At 42.8% G+C, this 14,218-nt stretch overlaps 1 protein-coding gene across 2 annotated transcripts in view; it reads left to right on the top strand.

The window, feature by feature from the left end:
* HIVEP3 (HIVEP zinc finger 3) overlaps nt 1-14,218 on the top strand; it is a 544,861-nt gene that overhangs the window by 65,632 nt on the left and 465,011 nt on the right. Inside the window, exon 2 of one of the 2 annotated variants that reach the window (XM_060397829.1) lies at nt 11,285-11,365. The exons of the other annotated variant lie outside the window; for it this stretch is intronic. The gene's annotated coding sequence lies outside the window, so the exon portion shown is untranslated. The remainder of the gene's footprint in view (nt 1-11,284; nt 11,366-14,218) is intronic. 2 annotated transcript variants of the gene reach the window in all.

Raw genomic sequence — 14,218 nt, 5'->3', positions numbered from 1 at the left:
AGAACAAAGGCGGGGACGATCCTGGTGGATTAGGACAGAACTTCCCGGCACAGTGTGAGCTGTGGTGACCCGGGGTACGGGTTTGCCGCCTTATTGACCCTTGTCTATTTATCCCCGTGTACCCTCAAAGATTATTATTTGCTGAGTGTGCCTTGACCTGAAAAAGTCTGGGAGGCACTGGATCAGCTTCAGATAAAACAGAGCAGGTAGGATATAGGATTTGGCGAAGATGAGCCTAGAGAAAAGGCTGTGAGTGGACTGCAGAGTGTGTCCATTCTCTGCTTATGAGTTTGGATTTTGCACCGTGGGAGGTGGTGAGACAGTAGCAGTTGGATCTTCTCTCTTCCAGTCTCCTCCTCAACCTTCTTAAGATTTTTCCTAGACTTTGTATATGTGTGGTAGATTTTAAATTAACGTGGCCAAAATGAATAACTATTATAAGTTCTACCTCTTAATTCTCAGGGTCACAACACCAAAATCCTGTGCTGTGGCAAATTTCACTCTCGTGTGGTGACACGTTGGTACGTTGGATCAGCTATGATTGTATTATTAACACAAGTATTGTGTTAGCCAAAAAGTTTGGGTTTTTCCATAAAATGTTACAGAACTTTTGGCCAACCCAATAATTTACTGCAACTAGTAAAACATTGTTGATGTTTTCACAGTAGGCCGTAATTTTTTTTTTAAGACTTAATGTTTTCTAGAGCATCTTTAGGTTTACATCAAAATTGAGAGGAAGGTACAGAAATTTTCCACATACTCCTTGCCTCCTTTATCGACACCCCTCACCCAAGAGGCACATTTGTCACCAAGGAGGAACCTACATTGACACAGCATAATTACCCTGAGTCCACGGTGTACCTTAGGGTTCACTCTCGTACATTCTGTGGGTTTGGACGAATGCATGAGGAAATATATTCATCATTATACTATCATGCAAAGTATTTTCAGCGCCCTAAGAATCCTCCCTGCTCTGCCTGTTCATCTCCGCTCCCTTGACTCCTGGCAACCACTTATCTTTTCACCGTCTCCGTAGTCTTGCATTTTCTAGGAAGAATGTCATATTGTTGGAGTCATACAGTATGTGGCCTTTTTAGATTGGCTTATCACACCTAAATATGCATTTAATGTTCTTCCATGTCTTTCCATGACTTGATAGCTCTTTTTTTTTTTTCCATCTGAAAAATATTCTATTGTTTGGCTATACCACAATTTATCCACTCACCTACCAAAAGACATCTTGGTTATTTCCACATTTTGACAATTATTAATCAGGTTACTGTAAACAACTATGTGCAGGTTTTCGTGTGGAAATCACTAAATTTTAAAAATTGAATCAGGTTTACAATTTGTCCTAGATCAAATCGTGTTAGTTTCCTAGGGCTGCTGTAGTTAAGTATCACAAACCGAGTGGCTTAGAACAACAGAAATGTATTGTTTCAAAGTTCTGGAGGCTAAAAGTCCAAAATCAAAGTGTCAAGAGGGTCATGCTCCCTCTGAAACCTGTAGAGTTGTATTCTGATATATGTATATATCTCATATATATATATATATATATATATATATATATATATATATATATATTTGGCTATACCGTGTGGCTTGCAGGATTTTCATTCTCCAACCAGGGATTGAACCTGCACCCTTGACAGTGACAGCATGAAGTCCTAACCACTAGACAACTAGAGAAGTCGTGTATACTGTATCTCCTTTATCCATTCATCTGCTGATGGACATTAAAGTTGTTTTGGCTATTGTCGATAGTGCTGGTATGAACATTGAGGTGTATGTACCTTTTCAAATTAGGCTTTCCTCTGCATATATGCCCAGGAGTGGGATTGCTGTTAGTAGATCAGATGGCAACTCTGTTTTTAGTTTTTAAAGAAACCTCCATACTGTAAGGTTTCTTAAAAACCTTCATACTGTTTTCCATAGTGGCCACCCTAATTTACGTTCCCACCAACAAGGTAGAAGGGTTCTGTTTTTTCCATGCTCTCTATAGCATTTATTATTTGCAGGTTTTTGATGACAGCCATTCTGACTGGTGTGAAGTGATGTCATTGTAGCTTTGAATTGCATTTCTCTAATGATTAGTGATGTTGAGCATCTATTCACGTGCCTATTGGCCATCTGTATCCATATATCTTTTTTTTTTTTTTGAGGGACACTGTTCAATCCATAGAAACAAAATTTTACCAATTTGCATTTTAATATTCTTTTTTTAGTCAGAATAAACTGGTAGGGTTTTGCATTTCACCTACAGTCATAGTATGTCAGACTCTGAATATGTCCATGCAAGTGTTACCCTTGTGAATTTGAATCTATCAGGCAGACAAAAAATTTTGAGAACCGGTGATATAATATAACCTTGTCTAACTGATTATCCCCTTAAATCTTAAAGACTTTTTGCTTCTCTCTCATCTATAGGAAGCTGGGCCATTATGGCTAAGCCACACTGAGGCGTTGGTCATCAACTGGAGAGATTTTGCCCGACAGGGGATATTTGGCAATGTTTGGAGGCATTTTTGACAACCAGTGGCTGGGGTGAAGGGCTACTGGCGTCTAGCTGGTAGATGCCAAGGATACTAGTAAATAAACATTACGCAGTGCACAGGAGAGGCCCCCACAGTGAAGGGTTGTTTGGTTCAGAATGTCAGTTGTGCTGGTGTTGAGAAATCCTGAAACGGTAGGTTTTGTGGGCCTCCACATCTAGGGTGGTCGTAATAAAATGCTTGATCTGAATTAGATCAGGATCTGGTGATTCCTTCTCTTAGAAATGTTTCAAGGTTGACTTTCTAAGAGTCTCTGATAGTCTCAATACATTTACCAGTCTGGTTAGTGTGATGAAGTGAGTTTGAATGTAGACTCAAGTCAGTATCCCAGAGTCAGTATCTAAAGTTGTTCAAAAATGAGTAAGAGTTTCAGTATACCATCTGGTCCCACTTTATGGAATGGAGAAAAGTGAAAGTGAAGTCGCTCAGTCGTGTCTGACTCTTTGCAACCCCGTGGACTGTAGCCTACCCATCCATGGGATTCTCCAGGCAAGAATACTGGAGTGGGGTGCCATTGCCTTCTCCAGGGGTTCTTCCTCAACCCAGGGATCGAACCCGGGTCTCCCACATTGGAGGCAGACGCTTTAACCTCTGAGCCACCAGGGAAGCAGAAAGATACATAATTACTTTCATATACTCATGGTCCAGTGAAGCCCCAGGGATGCTCAGGAAATACAGTTTTGATTAACGACAAGGCTAATGTGAAATTGACACCAACACATGAGTTGTTGAATAATTTGATATGAAATTTCCTTCCCCAATCAGTTTATATTCCATTTTTAAAAGGCACTAGATAATCATTATTCTTTGTATATTGTGAATTATCTTTAAATATTCATTTGGGTCACTGGACCCAGGAAAGCTGAGCCCTTATGGCCAAGACTGACCCTGAATAAGCCCCCGATTTGACGTCTGCTTTCGTCTGGACACCTGGCCCTGGTTCCTTTTGTTGTTTTGCATGGCTCTTCGCGTTAGTCCTGAGCATGTTTGGGTGAATATCTACAGTCCTTTCTCTTACAGGTTTAAGTTTATTTTCTATATTCCTGGCTTACATGAATCATTGGTGCTTTTTACTTATAACTCTAATATGCTTCTTGGATGGATCACTATCTGTCCCTTTTTGAAGGGATTTCTGATCTCTTATCTCAAGGGACTTATAAATTAACTCTTGGCTTCTGTTGCCTCTCATTCTGGTTAACGGCTGCTGAGGAGATTTTCTGTCTATCCATTGTCCTCTTTTTGAGGCACTCAGGGCACCTGAAAACATTTCATTCTATGGAGGCTGATTAATGAAAGCCCATGAGGTCATTTGTTACATGTCTTTAGGGCCTCAGAAAAGGGACCTATATCACTAATTGGGCTTAGTTGAAACGAAAGGAAAGGAATACTGAAATTTCAGGATAAATGTGTTATTGGAAAATGCTGCTATTTTCACTTTTATCTTAATAATCATCATGAAGCCCCTTTAATTATAAATTATGAAGTATCCTATTCTTGGGAACAGGGAATTCTTTCCCATTTCCTCTTGGATCAGTTATTGCCATCATGCTATATAACAACAACAATCCCACAAAATCTCAGTGGCCTAGAGCTATAAGCATTTATTTCTCATTCATGCATCTGCAAGTCAGTTTGGCTAAAGTTAAACTAATCTGGACTGGCTCCAGGTTGCATGTTTTGTTTATCTGCTACACACATCTCTCACTTTTCTTGTGTCTGTGGCTTGTTTGCACCCAGACATGCTCTTCTGATGATGATGGGTGAAGTACAAGATGCAAAATCCCATTGGCCAAAACAAGTGATGTGACTAAGCTCAGTATCAGTAGGTATCCTGGTTACTATTGCTATGGAAAAAATTTTCCTAAACCTTAGTGGCTTAAGTAGTAACAATCATTTTATTGTTTCTCATGGTTCCTCTGGGTCAGGAATTCAGGAGGGGCTCCACTGGGTGGTCCTGGCTCAGGGTCACCAGTATAGTTACAGTCTGAAGATGCTTGGGGTTGGCATAACAGGAGGCTGGACAATATTCTTAGGCTTTTCCACATGATCTTCCTCCATGGACTAGCTCGGCCTTTCTCAGCTTGGTGACTGAAGGGCTGTCAGACTGCTCGCAAGGAGGCTTAGAACTCTAGCACAGTTGTTCCGAAGAACCAAATGGAAGTTACATTGTTCTTTCAGACCAGCCTTGGAAGTCACATAGCATCATTTCTGCCACTCTTGTTTGGTTAAAAGGGTCACAAAAGCCTGCCCACATTCAAGGGGAAGAGACACAGTTCCCAACTCTTGATTCAAGGGGTGTTAAGGTTACATTGTAAGAAGCACATGAGGGATGGGATACAGTGTTGCAGCTATTTTGGGAAAATATAGTCTGCTGCAGTGGAGCAGATGGGATTCTCTGCCCACAGTGGAGCAGAGGAGAGTAGATATTTGCTAAACACAAACCTAGACTATCTTATGTCTTTAGGAATTTATGTGGAGTGCACAGGGCTTCCCAGGTATCACTAGTGGTTGAGAACCCACCTGTCAATGCAGGAGACATAAGAGATGCAGGTTCAATCCCTGACTTGGGAAGATTCCCTGGAGGACGGCATGGCAACCCACTCCAGTATTCTCTCCTGGAGAATCCCATGGATAGAGGAGCCTGGAGGGCTGCAGTCCATAGGGTAGATTTGGATACGACCGAAGTGACTTAGCCTGCAAGCATGTGGAATGATGCACAGAAATGTACACTGGATAGCTCTACTAGGTTAGGTACCCAGAAGCATGGCGAGATGGGAGCATGTACAAGAGATTTATTGAGGGATTGCTCTTATGAAACACCTAATGGGATGAGAGAAGGAGTGTAGGACAGGAGGAAACTAGTGGTGGATTTAGAAGTCTGGCTTCAGCTTATGTTAAGGACTGAAAGTTTGTGTATGCCCAGTTCATATGTTGAAATCCTAACCCTTAATGTGATGATATTAGGAATGGGGCTTTGGGGAGGGGAGGTAATTTAATCATCATCATCATGGTTGGGAATGCGTTTATAATGAGATTCCAGAGAGCGTTCTAGCTTTTTGTCCCGCCATATGAGGATATAGGAAAAAAGCAGTCTATAACTTGTAAGGGAGTTACAAGCTGTGTTTCATCAGAACACAACCATATAGCACCCTGATCTTGGACTTCCAGAGATGTGAGAAATCAATTTTTGTAGTTTATAAGTTATTGCTGACTCACTGGGAAAGACCCTGATGCTGGGAAAGATTGGGGGCAGGAGGAGAAGGGGACGATAGAGGATGAGATGGTTGGATGGCATCACCGACTTGATGGACATGGGTTTGCGTGGACTCCAGGAGTTGGTGATGGACAGGGAGGCCTGGCATACTGCGGTTCATGGGGTTGCAAAGAGTCAGACATGACTGAGCGACTGAACTGAACTGATAAGTTATCAGTCTATGGGACCGTGTTATATCAGCCTGAACTAAGAGCCTAATTCCATGAGGAAGAAGCTCTAGAGTGTGAATTGTACTATAGAGTGTTTACTACCTTGAGGCAGAGGGGTTGAACTTTTATTTCCCTGCATCATTCAAGCACAGGTATCCCTTCGGGGAGCAGGGAAATGCATTTCTAGAAAAGGCAGCTCCCATTAGCTAAGAAGAATCCTCTAGAGAGGGGTACAGGTGTGAGCCGTAAGCAGCCAACACCTGTAGCAGGAGGGTGGGTAGAGGTGCTGGTGAATGGGGAGGGGACGCCAATAGCATCTGCTGCACTGTGCCATTCAGACCCTTGCACCTTGCACCATTCAGATCCGCTGGTTTCTTACTTTAAGTTTACTCTGTCCTCTCACATCTTGTTCAGGATTCTTCTTGGTCAGAATTTTGGGGTTAGTGGGATAAGCTACAGCTTCCATTGTAGTAGTGGGTCCTGGGACCATAACTTGGGCCCATCATCTCCTTTCTAAAATTTCCTTCCTTGGCCAGCACATCTGCTGATTAAGGTTGCTTGTCTGGTAAAGTGAGTCATCCCTGAGGGGCCTGAGCCTCTGGTTACCATGCCCTTATCAGGCAGTGGCTGATGTACTTGACAACGTACAGTTAAGGCTGGGCATTGACATACCAAGACACACCCTGTGGATCACCTGTCAGGCTATCACACGTCATCCATATTCCTTTCTGTCCTGTTATATAGCAGCATCACTAATTTCTTATGATGGTCATGGTCAAACCCCCTTGCCAGTAACACAACTCAATTTCTTTCTCTGCTGTTGGAATGCATAACCAAGAGTAACCAGGCAGGCAGCAGCTATAGCTTTGTTTATAGCTTTAATTTTAGCAGAAACTGTGTCCTGTGAAGGAAGCATCTCTAAGACCCACAAAGCCTTAACTGTTAAATATCAGAAACACAGATTTCACAAGTGCTACTGGGAGTTTTAGTGAGTAAGATTACTCTCACTCCGCCTCTCTTGGCTCCCAGACCTATATTCTGTTCACTGGGATCAAGCCCCATATTATGGCTCTTATTTAAAGTGTATGTTGTTCAGTTGCTCAGTTGTGTCCTACAGTTTGTGAATCCATGGACTGCAGCATGCTGGTCCTCCCTGTCCTTCACTGTCTCCTGGAGTTTGCTCAGACCTATGTCCATTGAGTCAGTGATACCATCCAACTGTCTCATCCTCTGTCACCCCCTTCTCCTCCACCCTCAATTTTTCCCAGTATCAGAGTCTTTTCCAGTGAGTTGGTTCTTCACATCAGATGGCCAAAGAATTGAAGCTTCAGCTTCAGCATCAGTCCTTTCAATGAATATTCAGGGTTGATTTCCTTTAGTATTGACTGATTTGATCTCCTTCATGTCCAAGGGACTCTCAAGAGTCTTCTCCAGCACCATAATTCGAAAGCATCAGTTCTTCAGTGCTCAGCCTTCTTTATGGTCCAACTCACATAACCATACACGACTACCGGGAAAACCATAGCTTCGGCTCTACGCATCTCTGCCGGCCAAGCGATGTCTCTGCTTTTTAATGTGCTGTGTAGGTTTGCCATAGCTTTTCTTCAAAGGAGCAAGTGTCTCTTCATTTCATGTCTCCTGGCACCATCCACAGTGATTTTGGAGCCCAAGGAAATAAAATCTGCCACCGTATGCTGCCTCCCCCAAAATAGTGTCTCATTTGTGCAGGCATCATGTCTAAGCTTACACCTTAGCTGTGCTGTCAAGGTTATTGCAGTGTTCTGGCAAGCCAGAGGTTTCTGAAGGACTGCTAAGTAGTAGGACCAGAGGATCATGCAGTCCTGTGCCCATGTGTACCTTCTTTGCTGCAGAGTGAATTTCTTTGTCCAAAGTGAATTTATGCAGGATCAGGCTTTCAGCGTAGCAGTCACTTAGACACTCTATCAGCCCTTGGATGATGGTGATGGCTGGCTGAGGCCTACAGGCAGGAAAGATAAATTCATATCTAGAATATTTAACAATCTGAAAGTTGAAATATTACCCTTTTCAAGATAAAGGGAAGCAACTCATTGCCAACTAGCCAGTTGTTCTCCTCTAAGGATGTACCATGTTGGGGGCCCAGTACTGGCTTTTATGTCTGGCAGGTTGAACATTTAGTAGCAGAGTAGCTAGAGAAGGCTTGGAGAGTGGGAGCCTGTATGTTGGACACATGTGTAGCCTGTGTGCCTGTCATCATGGCGGCTCCATTCATGAAACTGCGCCAGCACATTCCTGGGCAACTCTCAAAACTAGCAGCCTTCTATGCCACCCATTATACAGATGAGAAACATATGTTCAGAGAAGGTAAATAATTTTTCGAGGTCTCGGAGCCAGTGCACGGTGGCTCAGGAGTTCGTAGGTGCCATTTCCACGGCACCATGTTGCCTCTTATGTGCTCTCAGACTGATTTCCACGGCACCTATGAACAGAAGGAAAAGTCACCTGTGGGTGATTGCGTGTGGGTAAATTGGCTTGCCCTTGAAATGCCAGATGCAGATCAATTTTAGCTTTTCAAAATAGGCTCTGACTCAGGTAACTACTGTTCAAGGACAGGGGCGGGGGTTGTGTCCTGCCCTGACTCAGGGAGTGATTCAGACCATGAGCTCGCTAAATCTGGGAGGATTTTTTCATTGTATTATAAACTTTTAGGTATTCATCTTATCCCTTAGCTAAAAATAGATCTGGACCATGAACGAACCCTTCTGAAATCCTTCTCCTCTACTGCCCTCTGAGTTTTCTTTCTGTGTCCAATCTAGACAATAGGGATGACTGCATCTTGAACTTTTCTCTCTTTGCCCAGTTTGTCCTCGAATGGTGAGTTCTCCCAGGTACTTCCAGATGGACTGGAACATTAAGGACATGGTTGGCTCAGAGAGGTTCATTCACTTGCCTGAGCTGTTTGTATGTGGGAACCAGGACTTGACCCCAAATGGCTTGGCTCCAGAGCCCACCCTTTGTTCTGCTGTATCAGACTAGGGTTGTGCAAAATATATTTCATATTTATTAGCAGTGTTTTACAGAATTAATAACTGTTTGGGGATTGGATCAAGATAGTACAATTTTGGATAGTATTCCACTTGCTTTGATGGAATGGACTTTTAGTTACCTGCATAAAGATTTTTATGGCAAAAATTTAGCTTTTCCTGGAATGTAGGACTGTTTTTTTTGACTTTCATTTATAGTGGCTTATGGATTATTGGGAGGTAAATTTTTAGAAAGGATGGTAAAGACAGAAATGATTTCCCTTTATTGAGTAAAGAAAAATAAATCACTGGATCCTTCCATGCTAATATAATTAATTTCACATATAAGTTTCACATATACACACATATGTGTATACATACACATATATATATGTACATATGTTTTATTTTTCTTTTACAAAATAGATATAGATTTCTTTTGACTAAAAGAAAATTTCAGCCCCCTTCCCCACCCCTTGTAAGGCTTTTTGACAATCTGAGGGATTCACTTCCTGTCAACCTGAACACAGAGAAAGCCATTTGGAAAATGTATGTAAAGCAATAGGACCTTCCCTTTCCTTCATAGCTGATATTATAGCTTTAGTAATTTGTTTCCAGTACCACTTAAAAACTGTGTCACTTTATAATCAAGACTTCCCTCATAGCTCAGTTGGTAAAGAATCTTTCTGCAATGCAGGAGACCCTGGTTCGATTCCTGGGGGAAGATCCCCTGGAGAAGGGATAGGCTACCCACTCCAGTGTTCTGGCCTGGAGAATTCCATGGACTGCAGAGTCCATGGGGTCTCAAATCAAACAAAAACAAAAAAGACTTTCCAACTCTATACATAACTTTTGGGACCATGTCTCTTTTTATTACCATTAGTGGAAATAATTTGAGTTGTTCAATGCCCCTCCACCTTGCCAAGGCAATTGCTTTGTGTTCTAGAAGAAAAAATAGGGTAGCCTTGGCCCTCTGTGAACACCAAGCACACCTGGATGGGAAGAAGACACTAAGATATCATACTCAGATTGTGTGATGTTTGGCATGAATTTGTACTGCTGCTGTATTAGCACAGCTGACCTGTAGTGGCTGCAGTTACAGAAGCTCCTGGAACAGAGGCAAAGGCAGAACCTGCTTTCTGTTGCTTTCATCTTAGAGATCCTGACACAAGGAGTCTTGGAGTTCTTGTTTCGGATCAGCCCGCATTTCTCCTAAGAACCCATAGCCCCCTGGACGACTCTGTCTCATCCTAACCATGGCTGCACACTGGTGTGTATAATTCTGCAGACTACCATAGCCCAGCCTCCTCCTAAAGACAGAGCATGGTCGTCTTGCCTGGTCTCTCTCCCCAGCCAGGCGTCCACAGATACAGAATATTTCTAGGTTTGAGCTCAAGAGAGAAAATCCAGTGTGATGCTGCCTTAGCTTTTCACGTTCTCCTAACTTATAATTTCCCGTAGGATATTTACACCAGGGAAGTAATTGATGCTAGGGCCTTGTGCTGTTAGCACCAAAGGGATAATGACTCCCTTGGTGAATTCAGCCTTTGCTATTTTCAACTTCTGCTGGAAGTGACTCCTGGCTACCAACCTAGATCATCTGAGGAGGGGAGGAAGGGATCCCGGGTGGCTCCTCTGTCTCTTTTGAGTGTGAAAGGGTTCCAGAATTTTCCTTTCATTTCCAGATCATCATCAGAAATCATTTAAGTCCCAGAGGCCCTTTTCTAAGCAGGCTGACCCCTGAGTCACCCCTGAGTGTGCTCCCATCTCCTGCAGTGATGGTATTCCTCTGTCCATTCGTAATTTTAATTATGCGTTTACTCAATGGGCCTCCCTTCTGGTGAACTTCTCCTGGTAACTCATTAAACCTCTGAGTCACACATTCATTATTAAAGAGGGGGCAAGGTGGGGAAATGAAAGAACGTAAGGGAGCTGTGCCCTGGGAGGAACTTAGGGAGGATCTCTGCGGTTGAGTGTAGCTGAGTCTCTGGAGGCCTCAGTTAGCTCTTCTCCTGTCTAGGATGTACCCTACACTGCGGGGCACTGTACCGACTGTAGGGAGGTCATCGGTCAGGTTGGCCTGAAATTGAGTTTTTACTATGGTAGGAGACTACTTACAGTTTTGGTGAAAGTCCTTCCCTCCTGCTTACCTCTGCCCTTTGGAATTAGGTGGTCTCAAAACAACGATGGAGCCACTAGTTAAAAAGGAATTCCAATCTTAACTTGTGACTCTGAAAGAACATTAAAGGGAACTGATTCATAACCCACAGAGGCACTTCTTAATATTCCCTTTCCTTTCCACTACAGTTTTTTAAAGAACTACTCCAACCTCCCTGCCCATTACCACTCAGCCCAGGGAACTATCTCCTCTCTCACCCTCTCCTCAAGGTGAGTAATTTTATGCCCTTGGGCCTCTTACACCCCTCGGTAAAATGGGGTCCGTGGTAGTACTTGGATGATATATTGTTGTGAGGATTAACCCAGAGAAAATATGTAAATGCCACCTATACAGTGCCTGGAACATTGTCAATGCTCCTAACGGTCTGCTATTATTATCATTTCCAATTCTGCATCCTCAGCCTCAGATCTGACTTTCTCTCTCAGTGGAAGCACTAGAGGAAAAAATCTGGAGGCTGAGAAAATGATTCCTAAATAATAGTCACAATAGCTGTCACTAAGTGAGTGTAGCCTGTGTGTTCAAGTGCTGTCCAGCATCCTTTCTATGCATTATCTGTTTAATCCTAAGCGCCACCCTCAAGGGTGAATGCTATTATTATCCCCATTTCACAAATGAGGAAACTCAGATTTAGAGAGATGAGGCAACTTGCCCCGGGGCCACATAGCTAGTAAGTGGTAGAGTTGGAATTCAAACTCAGGCCTGACTGCCTTCCAAGTCCACGGCTTAATGGTTTTGCAAAAATCTGCAAGCCAGTGGTGCTGCCAGCCACCAGGAAGGCATGTGTTCTTTCTGTGGGTTTTGACCCCTGAGGACTGTGACCCCTGGCTCAGAGACTCCGGGCCTCTGGTGATGAGTGAACTGCCCTTGAGAACAGCTGTTGGGGTGGAACCGGCCCCCAGACCTGGCATGAAACCATCAGGCCTCAGCCGGGGTGAAGGCCCCGAAGGCCTCTTTGATACTCAGTCAGAGACAGAAAGAAATGTATTTTTTCTGCAAAGGTTGGCATTTATTTCTTAATAATCAGTTAAAAATTTATGTAGTCTCCTTAATCAGGAAAACAAAGGCTTTCTGTACTTTTATGTATGCTAGAAACCACTTATGAGTTCTTGGGGATTTATCACTGAATCTGGAATAGAAGTAGAAGCCAGGATATCTGGACTCAGTAAAAGCAGATTTTGCCAACATACTTCTGCTGCAAGGGAACCTTTAAGTATTTTGCACATACAGCACTATATCCATCTCCAGTCATGAGAGGATGAGATTATGCCCTACACAGGATGCTTGGTGTGCCTTCTTCTTCCCCAGCTGACCCAGAGTTTCCTTGGGAGGCCCTGTTCAGTCGTGGTAGACTTGAACCCATCTAAGGGCCCATTCTCTGGGAAGAGTCCTGGTTATGCAATTTGGTTGTCCCAGGGTCCAGAGTGTAATGCTGAGTTTTGTACTAAGCTTAAGGACGAATGTATTCCTCAGTTTCAAGGGGTTAGCAGCAAGAGGCAAGTTGGAGTATTGTGATGGCTGCTGCCTGTGTTCTATGTGCACGAAACTCAGATACCATCGTTAGTAGTGTCAATGCATGTCGACATATGGCAAAAGCCACCACAGTATTGTAAAGTCATTATCCTCCAATTAAAATATTAGTAAATAAATAAATTGATTATTAATTAATAAATTCATTAAAAATTCCTTGCTCGCCTTTGTTTCTTCCTCCTCCTTTCCACTTTATTTCTTTTCTCCTTCCTCTTCCTCGTCCCGCTTCTCCTCCTCACCTCCTCTTCTTCCTTCTTCTTTTCCTCCGCCTTCTTCTCCCCCTTCTCTCCTTTCTCCTCTCCATCTCCCGCTTCTTCTCATCTTTTGTCTCTTCTTCTTCCTTTTTTCTCCCCATCTCCCTTCCCCTCTTTTTTTCACTATGAGAGTATGTATAGCAAGAGTATATGTCAGGCAGATTTGACAGATCATTCATTTATTTCTCATACATTTATAAATCACTTCAAACTAAGCATAGGCAGGAGGTAAAAAGACAAAAAAGAACTCCTTCCTGTAGGATGTGCGTGGTTGGTGTAGGGGGAGGAGGCAGACATTTCACAATGATAATAAGTAATGTTCTGAGGACTTATTATGTGCCTGGGATTGTGCTAAGTGACAAGATCACCTCATTTAGTCTTCATAAAATTACTCGGAGTGGAGTTCTAGATTTTTATCCTTTTATTCCTGAGGCTGAGGCAAAGACAGGTTAAATAATTGACACAGTTACATACCTGGCAAGTCACAGATCTGACTTGAACCCAGGCCGTCTGACTCCAGAGTCAGCATTAACGCTGCTTCCCACATAGTTACAGCATGCTGTGACAGGTGTCACGTAAGTAGAGTCTAGTAGAAGTGTGATTTTTAACCTGGCCTTGAAAGGTGTTTAAGGATGGAGTGTTGAAGGATGAAGAGGGAAGGGCACTGTGGACTTTGGGAATGGTGTGACTAGAGACAGGGTGGCTCAGAACATCTGCACCCACAGGCCATGGCCACTGTCCCTTAGGGGGTGGAGTAACTTGATCCCTTCCAAGAAGAGAGGAAAATGATCAGATTTGTGTACTAAAGAGAGATATATCATTTCAAAAGTTATAAATAAAATGGTCACATTATTAAAAATCTTTGAGTATTAGAAATATGGAGTGTGAATGATAGTCCTTTATATATTTTCCAAATTTTCTTTAATGAGCTTCTCTTGCTTACTTAAACCGTGTGTATGTGTTTTAGCAATGTGCCCATATATGTTGGAGAAGGGAGTTGTGAGCTGGTGGCAGTGCAGAGGGAAGACTGAATTGAGGAGGAAGCTTGTTGGTGAGACTGTGTAGAAAGTCTTATCTATGTAGGAAGCAATTAGAGTCCAGGTGAATTTGGTAAAGTTTCAAGATACAAAATTAATGCACTGGAATCTGTTGCATATTTATAAACTAACAATGAAAGACAGAAAGAGAAATTCAAGAAACACTTCCATTTACCATGGCATCAAAAAAATATATATCTGGGAGTAAATTTACCTAAGGAGACAGAAGACTGGTACTCTGAAA

Source organism: Ovis aries, chromosome 1 (assembly GCF_016772045.2).
Source record: "Ovis aries strain OAR_USU_Benz2616 breed Rambouillet chromosome 1, ARS-UI_Ramb_v3.0, whole genome shotgun sequence".
Lineage (NCBI taxonomy): Eukaryota > Metazoa > Chordata > Mammalia > Artiodactyla > Bovidae > Ovis > Ovis aries.
Note: the sequence above shows the minus strand (reverse complement) of the source record. Positions and strands in the feature narration are given on the sequence as shown.